Below are 10,760 nucleotides of genomic sequence, written 5' to 3'. Positions count from 1 at the left end.
ATTGAAGTTTATAAAAGAAAAAATTACACGGATAGTCTTCGTGGTTTGCTAAATATCACACGGATAGTCTAAACTTGATTTTTTCAACTGGATAGTCCAGAATATTTTCACATTTTGCACAGATAGTCCAACTTCGTCACGCCCGTTAAATTTCTATGTTAACTGCATGCATGTGCCAGACATGTGAGGATATTTTGTCATTTTACGTATACTCCTTATTTTTCTCATATTTTCCTTTCCCCTTTCCTTTTATCATCATTCAAAGTTATAAACCCTAATTTTTAAACCTAACATACTCCTTATTTTTCTCGTATTTTCCTTTCCCCTTTCCTTTTATCATCATTCAAAGTTATAAACCCTAATTTTTAAACCTAACATAAACCAACAAGAACAAAATCTAAAATCCACTACCAAAATCAAATACCACTATCCACTCAAACTTCACTAAAATATGAAATTTTACATTTTCGTCATTTTCTCTTATTTTCATCTTCATAAACTTGTGAATTAGGTTTCTAGACTTCATCGTCGTCATCAACAAACGATCCTTGATCTGGTGATCTAGCTTCTTCATTCTTACATCCACTTTTAAACTCATGGTTTTTACTTTATTTATAGTATCTTGGAACCTGCATATGTGTTGTTTTTTTTATTGCCGAACAAGAACCACGTCGATATGATTTGTGCCAGTTGGGCTTGTTTTGGTTTTTGGTCATCGGGTGTTATAATAAACAACCATGGAGCTCTTAATACCATCAACCAAAAAGATAAATGCTAGAAGATTTCAAAATTTCATTCAAAGAAATCAACTTGACCATCAGAGTAAAAGATTCACATACTTGGGTTGGAACAAGTGGATTATGTGTAGTTTACCTTGTGGCAATCTCTGGGTGTTTACCTCTAATTGTGGCCATAGTTATTGATATCGAAGAAGCCGACAGCAACAACACCACCACAAACAATCGCCAACAATTTGTCACTATATTCCCAAAATATAAACCCTAATTTTATCGGTGTACAAACAATCAAAAGCTGCATCTGTTCATTAGAGATGGGGGGATTAATTTTAATTGAGAAAATGATGAATCTAGTTGAAACAATTAATTTCTTAGAGTTTTATGTACTTTAATTTGGGAAATTAAGGGTTATGAAATGCCAGCTTGTCAATGAGTAATATGAGATGAGTAATATGAGACGAATTGTTAAAATTTATGATTGAAGAAATGAGTTTTCGAGAGATTATAGAAATAGTAATGGGTTTTGAAGAAAATAGTAATATGAGATGAAGAATCTAATATGAAAAAGAAGATGAAAATGGATAGGTTAAATGAAAAAAAAAAAGATATAGGTCGATTTACGAAAATACCTTCACATATCTGTCACATGCTTAGACTTAACTGAAAAAAGTAACAGGTATTAAAATATTGAACTATACATTTAAACTTCTGAACTATTCAGATGAAAAAATCAAGTTTGAACTATATGTGCAATATTTATCAAACCATTAAGACTATCCGTGTAATTTTGTCTTAATAAAAAGTACACAAAAGTACACCCCAATAAAAGCTAGCAGCTTATCCACACAAAAGCCTAATCCTCAGAAGTATGATTAGAGATGTGATATGTAACAATATAAAATATACGTTTACAAGTATTACATTTACTCCGTAATTTTTACCCCATAACATAAATATAAATTAAGCTCTCGACTTTTTACAGTATTTAATTAATTATTAAAAAAAGGAAACTGTAAATGTCGAGTGTAACTGTGTAAATTCAATCCCATATTAGCTGGAAAAATATTTCAAGGTCCACATGTAATCTTGATAAGTTAATCCCTCTATTACTAATTACTAATTATTACGGAGTAATTACTAGAGTGAATCCTCATATAAATTGGTATATTTGTTCTTTAATGAAATATTTAACAAAAAAAACTCCAACGTACACAATCTGTTGTGTAATCAATTATTTATGGTCTTTGTCACAACATGTATAAAGTGAATTAGAAAGCAGCATTTCACCACCTAAAAAAATCTCCAAGTGGAAGTTAATGAGGCCATTTCTCATGCAACCATATTATATTTTGCATGATGCATATATATTATTTACCACCATAATTTTAAATGTTTTTTTTTTCGTTGAAATAAAGGAAAACCACCTTAATTTTTCATTAGTGACATCTAAGTATATTATTTTTTGTCAATAATATTTTTCAAAGGAAAGTCTTAATTAAGTTCTTATACTTGAGATAATGTATTGTGACATTATGTAAACATACATCTCTTGAAGTAAAGAGTTTTGGTCAAAAGATCAAAATCATATCAGTATGTACCTAGTTTCTTACACTAGTTAAATTGCCTTTTTCTTTTACCAAAGGGATACCTTTTAAAAGGTTAACTTTGCTTTCTTCTTAGTTTTTTAAAATCAAAATAAAAAAATAAAAAATAAAAACTTTGGCACTTGTAGTCTTGAAAAGAGATGATTGTCAAGTGGAGGGTCATCTTGTCTTATAACAAATCATAAAGACTGGTTCATTACAACTCATCAAGTTGATATTTTGTGTTGTTGACCCATCAAAAATACAATAAGATTATTCATATTTTTTATTTTAACCGGCATCTACTTATATACTTACTCATCTAACTCTTCAAATTATCTCAGCCTAGTGCATATCATGGATGGGTTAGGGAAAGGTAATAAAAACACAATATGACCAGGTTAGACCTTATTCATTTATCTATTAGAATGACTCTTCATTTAAAGCCAACATTTTTTAGAACGGTGACAATTTATTAACTATTCTAGCAAGAAATTAGAAGAAAAGCAACAAACATTACAACGAATTAACTAGCCAATTGTTCCAAGAAAGATTAAAGCTAACATTACTCTTGAAATTAATAGAACGTTTCATTCCTTGCACGTGGTTTTTACAGTTTACCATGTTGCATTTTTTCACGACAGATCTCAATGCTATTTTATTGTCGCTATTTCAAATTATTACTAGCGATTTGTTATTATTCAGTCACTTTTCTCAATAGTTACTAAGCCATTCGTACAACGTTAACTACACATATATTTTCCCCTTGATAACCTTGTCTTTTAAAATAAGATTACGACGACGACGACGACGACGACGACAACAACGACAACAACGACGACAACGACGACGACAACGACGACAGCGACGACAGCGATGACAACGACGACAGCGACGACAGCGACGACAGCGACGACGACGGCGGCGGCGACGCGACGGCGGCGACGCGACGGCGGCGGCGACGACGACGACTACGACACACCAGCAGCAGCAGAAGACTAAAACCTAGGTTAGACGTAAGATGACTATGTTGCCCTTAGGTATATATTTGTTATTATATGTGTTTTATTTGAATTATGTGAATTAGTGTTATCTGATTATTTGGTTAAGAGTAGTTTGTGACATGAGTTACAGAAAAGATTTGTTTAATTAATTTGGACTTCGTTAGGGCCGCCTAACGAAAAATACGTAAGATATCGTATAACTGGTAAATACCTGTGTATTGTGGGGTATGAGTTTTAACTCACATTAGTTCTTGGCATCTCTTCTATTTTTTCATTCTCTCATTTTCAAGAAAATTTTCACTCACACACACAACCGTACCAAACTCTAACTCTCTTGAAACCCTAATCTCTAAATCTTGTTTTTGATTCTTGTTTGTGTTTGAAATTAGTGCTAGGGATTTCAAGAGTTCAAACAAAGTAAGATTTATGTCAATTCTTGTTTAAATCTGTGATAAATTGGGTTTTTGAGTTAGGTTTTGCGAAAGTGTGTTCTAGTGTCAAATTTGTGCAAATTTGATGTTGTTTGAGTGTAAAATTAGTGGGTTTAAGTCCCAAAATGTTTTGTAAAAACGATGTGGTCGGTTTTGTGGTCAAAAACAGGTCATAGAACGAGATTTGATGGTTTTCGCTCGAAACTCGTCATGAAACTATTGTTGCTGTAGATGAACTGCATCCGTACCGATGCATCTTGCATCTACACGGATATGTATTGTATCCGTACGGATAGAGTCCAACTGTACGGATGTGAACCAATGGATCCGTACAGATGAGACCCAGATCCGTACGGATGGGCAGTGGATCCGTAAGGATAGACTTATATCCGTACGGATGTGCATCGGTAATGTTTGTTTCCATATAAGTGATGATTTCTATCCGTTATCTAAGTACTGGATTTGTTTATATTGTCCTCAGGTGATAAGAACAAAGAAGAAGCTCGGAAGTTAGATAAATTAGCCGTTGTTGGTAACTGGTGAGTGAGTTTATCTCCGGATAGATTTTAAGTAGCAGGTCATGTTACCGTGTTTACTGTATTACCATGCTTTAGTGTAATTTAATTGTCATGTTTAGATAATGGTTGTCATGCTAGTTAGATAATGCATACTTATTGTTAACGTGTGATCTTATGTGGGCACTATGTTTGACACCAGCCGGGCCTGCGAAGGTTAGAGTTCGTATGAGGTTAACTTGGCCTGTAGAGGTTGGGTCCATGTCCTGTTGTCTGTGTACTTATTCAGCGGGAAGGACTGTCGGTAGACACTATGTAACGGCCCGATTTTTTTGACTTTTTCGACTTGCTTTTGTACTTTGTGCCCACGGTTAAGCATATACTTTTCATACTGATTTAAACTGCTGATTGAAGCACTGAAATCTCGTGGTCTACATTACTCTACTGATTACAAACTATAGCTCACCAACATTCGTGTTGACTTTTAAGCGTGTATTTCTCAGGTGCTTAGACGATGTTGCTTCCGCTGTTAGACTTGCTGTCTTGGTGTTATAGACTTGCTGTTATGGACCTATTGTGTTAGATTTCCGCTGCATTACTTAGAGATGTCTCAATCATGAAATTTTTATTTTGCATTCGTAACTTATGTTATTTTTAAACAATGGCTTTGTAACGACCTTTAGGTCACATATTTATGTTAACGCTTCTATTCATAGGAAGCACGTTATCTTTTGTAAAATGCTATCTTTTTATGAATGCAAAACTGGTTTTCAAACAGCATATAGTGTTTGACCTTGTAATGATCCTGTTGTTGATGAACCGTACACGATGGTTTTGTACGGGGCGTCACACACTAGCCTGATCAGCTAGGGTAGTGTGCACGTACAAGTCGTTGATCCTCGCATTGTCTTATTGTATGTTACTAAGTTGTTATCTTGTTTGTGATGTGGATTTCATGTTTGGTGCTTAAGTTTAGTATGTTAGATAGATTACATCCACTTAGTCTTGTGCTAATCCGCCACATATCACCCTTGCAGGTTAGGTTCGGTTTGTTAGGGTTGAGTGCAGGTGCTGATGAGACGTGCGAACTCTGATGTGGAGTTTTGTAACCAATATTTTGTAATAAGTAACACCGTTTTTAAACATTAATGATCTGACATGGATTTCTGTAATAATGTAGTTATTATTGTGGTTTAAACATATTAGTCTTCCGATGTGTTATATAAAAAAGTGGTCGATGTTAAAGTTAGTATTAGAGCATAGGTTTGGCAGCAAGTACATGCGTGTATCTTGTTCCCAAACCTTGAGATAAGTCAAATATGTCTATGGGGTGAGGTTAAGTGAATGTAGGGATACATGTGTGTTAGTAGTTCTTTGCTAACCAATTATTCATTAAGCTTTTGTGTGAGTTGTTTTGGAGCACATGTATGACTGACAGGATTACGAACGCTACTGGCCCTTCAAACCCCGGAACGTTCAGAGCACCTGCTGAGGGTTATAAGTCTGATAAATGATCAACATAATTACATTTATGAATTGGAGAGTAAGTTGGAAGAGGCTCAAAATAGAATGGCTGAGCTTGAGTTGGCACAACCTGCGGGTAACGATGATACACCACCTAGATACCCACCCGCACAATCCCAAACTTTACCTAATTTGAACCAAACCCAGTTTTAATACCCGGTGCAGATTCAAATGCCACCTTAGTATTACATGCCACTACATAACGTTTTCCCTTACCAAAACCCGGTAATGATGAACCCATAACATATGCCGATGTTCCTACAACAGTTATCAAAACCCAAAAGAAGTGCACTTACAAGCATTTTCGTGACTGTGAACCCCCTAAATTTTCAGGAAGTTCAGATCTGCCTGTAACTCTTAACTGGTTGCGGGAAGTTGAGCAGGCATTTGAAGCATGTCAATGCGAACCCGGGTTACAAGTTACTTATGCTTGTTGGTTTTTAAAAGGTATGGCGATGGTTTGGTGGGATTCCTTGATTTCTAGTATTCTGAGGGAACAAATAAGCTTGATCACGTGGGAACAATTTCATGATAAGGTATGTGAACAGTACCACAATCCATTTGATATGAATCATATTAAGACTGAGTTTCTAGAAATGAAGATGACGCCTCAGATGACGACTGATGAGGTAGTGGAAAAGTATATGGATAAGTTGCAGTTCGTACAACAGTGGGAGACGTTTGTATTTGAGATATGAGTTTTCGATTTTGGGCAATTTCGGGATGCATTTCGGGTTTGATGACGCGAGTGCGAGACGATTTTGTCTTGGAAACTTCGGTTGATATGTGTTGTATTTTTTGGGGATGTTTGTTTGTTACAGGATCTCAGGAGGGTGGTTTTCTCTAGGGTTTAGAGAGGATGGTAACGAACAAGATACTTCGGTTTAAAAATCGACAAAGAGTTATCAGTGAAGTTTGGTGCTTGAGGGGTTTGAAACGGGTTGACCAAATAATTGATTGGTTATTTCAAGATGCTTGAAATATGAAGGTGAACTTGAGGTTTCTAGGATTGTTGAGGGTGTTGGGAACTCAGTGTGAGTTTGGTAACCGACGAAAGTAATCGAGCTAGTAGGAGTTAGACGATTAGTGATGGTTGTTTAGATGGTTGTGCGACGTAATTCTCCAATATTCTTCGTATTAGTGCTTTTATTCAAGATAACACTAGGGCTTCGAATACTTGTTTTACTCTTCATTGGCAAATAAATTTGTGACTGACCGGTGGTACGAACCAAGTTTCTTCTCAAATAGCTACAGTTTAATTCTTGGTCGCACATTGGAAGCGTGCTAGGGTGAGAAGATAGAGTTTGTGAAATTAATAGCGCTATAAATTTCACAAACTCTATCTCCCTAGCATGCTTCCAGTTTAATTCTTGCTCGTACATTAGAAGCGTCCTAGGGTGAGAAGATAGAGTTTGTGAAATTCATAGCGTTATGAGGAGGTCAGTGCACCAACGTGAAAGTGGAAAGTTGGAAAAAGGTGGTAGACTTCAAGGTGGTGTTTACGTTCTCACTGGAGGCTTTGATGAATAGTCTACAAAGGCGTCTGTTGGGGTTTTCTTATTGCTGGTAATCTGTACGGGTGATTGTTGATAGCTAGGATTCGACATGTCTAGAGAGATGAGTGAGGCGGTGTTGTCTCATGAAAGAATCTTGTAATGGAAGTCTCTCTCACTTCAATGTTGTCTTCTAACGTCAAAAAAGATGATCTTCTTGTGTAAAAAAAATGGTGGCAAAAGAAACCGAGATGACCCAAGCTAGTTATGAGATTGGATTATCGCTTAGCAGTGTTTTTGATGTCGAAAGACTTCCTTCCTCTTAGGATAATAGTGGAAGTGCGGCGTGATTCGAGTGTGTCATCCGGCGATATCAAAAAGAGTTGTTAATCGGCTAATTTGGAGTTGTTGTAGGTTGTATAAACATTGTTGACAGGTTGGCGAAGGTTGTTCAAAGCCTCCTTCGAGTGAGAGATTGTTGGAGTGTGAAGTCGATTAAACACGAAACAAAGGCTCACGACCGCGAAATATGGGATCACGATCGCGAGATGTAAACAGCAGATTGGATTGCTGATTCTGAGGACTTCGTGACCGCGAGAAAATAATTGCGGACGCGAAAATGGCGTCCGGAACGAATTTTTTTTTTTGGATTCCTCGTTTGGTTCCAATTCGTATTTATTTAGCACTATAAATATAACGTATTATGTGCACAAAATTTATAGTAAAAAGTCTCTGGTTTTCGTCTGTGGAGTAAACTCTTCTCCGTATTTTGGAGTTGAGATATAACTACGTTTATATCCCGTGTTGTGTATCATTATTTATCATTTTTATGTTTTATATTGTTCGTTTATCGTTAATGGGTTAGTGATTGGTTTAATCACTTGTCTTGTTGGGTCCTAAATTTTTAACATTAGAGACCGGTTGTCTCAAAAGGGCTCTTTAAAGTGTTTTTCTGTAATAGTGAGAATAAACTTTGATGAATAATTCAAACATTTTGTGCTAAGTCTGAGTGAACATTTTGTGCTAATCCATTGAAATAACCATGTCAACATTGATACTTTTGTCCAACGCCTTACGCTAAAGATCAAATTTGGCACTCAAAATATGTGAAAAGGCTTAGCTTTGCCACTAATATGTTACCAAGACCTTAATTTAGTTTTTCAAACCAAACCCGCCTAACCTATTGAAACTAGTTTGATTCAGCTGTTTCATAACAAGTTTGATTCAACTATTTCACGACATGTTTATGTCCATAAAATAAAAATATATTTAAAACTTAATTCATTCATATAATTGAATCAAATATTATATAATACAAATGGGAATATTTAATGTCATAATTGAAGGTGAAAAATCCGGTTCTTATCACAGATTTCGGCCGATATCATTGGTGGGTTTTTTCTACAAAATTGTTACGAAAATTCTCACTAATAGCTTCTTACTGTTATAGACAAGATTATCGGTCCCGCTCAATCTGCGTTTATTTCGGGAAGGCAGATTTTAGATGGTCCGTTGATGCTAAACGAGATCATGTCATGGATCAAATAGAATAAGCATAAGATGTTATTGTTCAAAGTTGATTTCGAGAAAGCTTATGATTCTGTTAACTGGGATTACCTTTTGTTTATGCTTTCTTCTTTGGGTTTCGGTCAAAAATGGTGTGGGTAGATTATGGGTTGTTTAAAGTCAGCTAGAACTTCGGTACTTGTCAATGGTAGCCCAACTCGAGAATTCCCTATTAAAAGAGGCCTCAGACAGGGTGATCTGCTTAGTCCTTTTTTGTTTATTATTGTGATGGAAGGACTTCACTTAGCTCTCAACCGCGCTTTGGAAAGAAACTTTATCCAAGGCATTAAAGTGGGGAATGAAAATATTCACCTTTCTCATTTTATGTACGCGGATGACGTTACTAATTTTTTCAGATTGGAATAGACAAGAGTTGAAACGCATCGTTCGAATTCTAGAAGTATTTTATTTGGTTTCGAGTTTGAGGATCAATGTGGTGAAATCCCATGTCTTTGGCATATGGGTGGAAGGAAACGAAATGGAGACGTTTTCTAGAGAGGTGGGTTGTCATGTGGGGACGTTTCCTACTAAGTATCTCGGGGTCCCGATAGGTGCAAACATGAAGTTGGTGTCTAACTGGGAGCCGTTAATCGATAAATTTTGTTCAAAGCTCCCGTCTAGGAAAGCTAACTTGATTTCTTCGGGTGGTCGTTTGACTCTCCTTAAATCTGTTTTGGGTAGTCTCGGTATTTATTTCATATCCATGTTCAAATGTCTGAAAACGGTATTGAAAAGTTTGGAGACTATTAGGGCTCAGATTTTTTTGGGGTGGTAATAATGCTACTAAAAAATGGCATGGGTCAAATGGGATTCGATCTTAGCTCCTCTTGATTTTGGTGGTCTTAATGTTGGTAGCCTGACAGCCTCAAAACTTTTAACATTGCAATATTGCATAAGTGGAGATGGCGGTATCTTGCGCATCCAGGTGATTTATGGGTATGGGTCATCAAAGCAATTCACGGGAACGTCTTTGAAATCACCACATGTCATTACAGTAGTTTGTGGGATGCAATTGTAGCGTGCTGTTTAAGAACTATAAGCACCTCTCTTCTGCCATCGAATGTCTTTAAAATGGAAGTTGGGAATGGAAGAAAAGTTAGCTTTTGGCATGATTTATGGTGTGGCAGTCTTCGTTTGTCCTCCCAGTTTAATTGGTTATATCATTTAGATGTTAATAAAAACGATGTTATAGCTAATAAATGGTTGAACGATGATTGGGTTTGGACATGGTCGAGAAGTGACATAGGCTGTCGTAATTCGCAACAGCTAAATGAGCTTCTTGATTTGATCAGCGACTGTAGGTTGAATGAACAAGATGACTGTTGGACTGCATGTTATCTTCTGATGGCATGTTTTCTGTCAAAGCCGCAAGGGAGTATATTGATCAGCGTCTTTTTTCTCCACTTCTTACGAAACCATGTTGGTTTAAATACATCCCGAGAAAGGCGATTTCGGTTGGATACGCTCCCACTTCGTTGGAATCTCTCCGCGAAAGGAATAGATATTAGCTCCATTATTTGTCCTACTTGTACTTCGATTGCTTGGTTGCTGCGGATCTTTGGGGTAAGGTTCGTATTTGGTTAGTTTGCAACATGCCTTATTTCTCTTCGTGGGATTCGTTTTTCAGCTGGATCGAAGGATTTCGGATCAACATCTTAAAGAAGGAACGTATCATCGCGATCGTGGTTAGTCTCCTATGGGTACTTTGGCGCTTTCGGAACGGAATAGCCTTTAATGAAACCTTTTGTAATAGAAGTAGCTTATTTGATGTTGTTACATCATTTTCTTTTCGTTGTCTTAAAAATAGAGGTCATTTAGTCTCCAATTGGAACTTATGGCTTTCTATGCCTTTGTAATATCTCTTAGCGTCTTGCTATGGATCGTTTTTCTTTAATAAAATTTCACAT

This window comes from Rutidosis leptorrhynchoides, chromosome 10 (genome assembly GCF_046630445.1).
Source record: "Rutidosis leptorrhynchoides isolate AG116_Rl617_1_P2 chromosome 10, CSIRO_AGI_Rlap_v1, whole genome shotgun sequence".
In the NCBI taxonomy this organism is placed as follows: Eukaryota; Viridiplantae; Streptophyta; class Magnoliopsida; order Asterales; family Asteraceae; genus Rutidosis; species Rutidosis leptorrhynchoides.
This window is presented reverse-complemented; position numbering follows the sequence as displayed.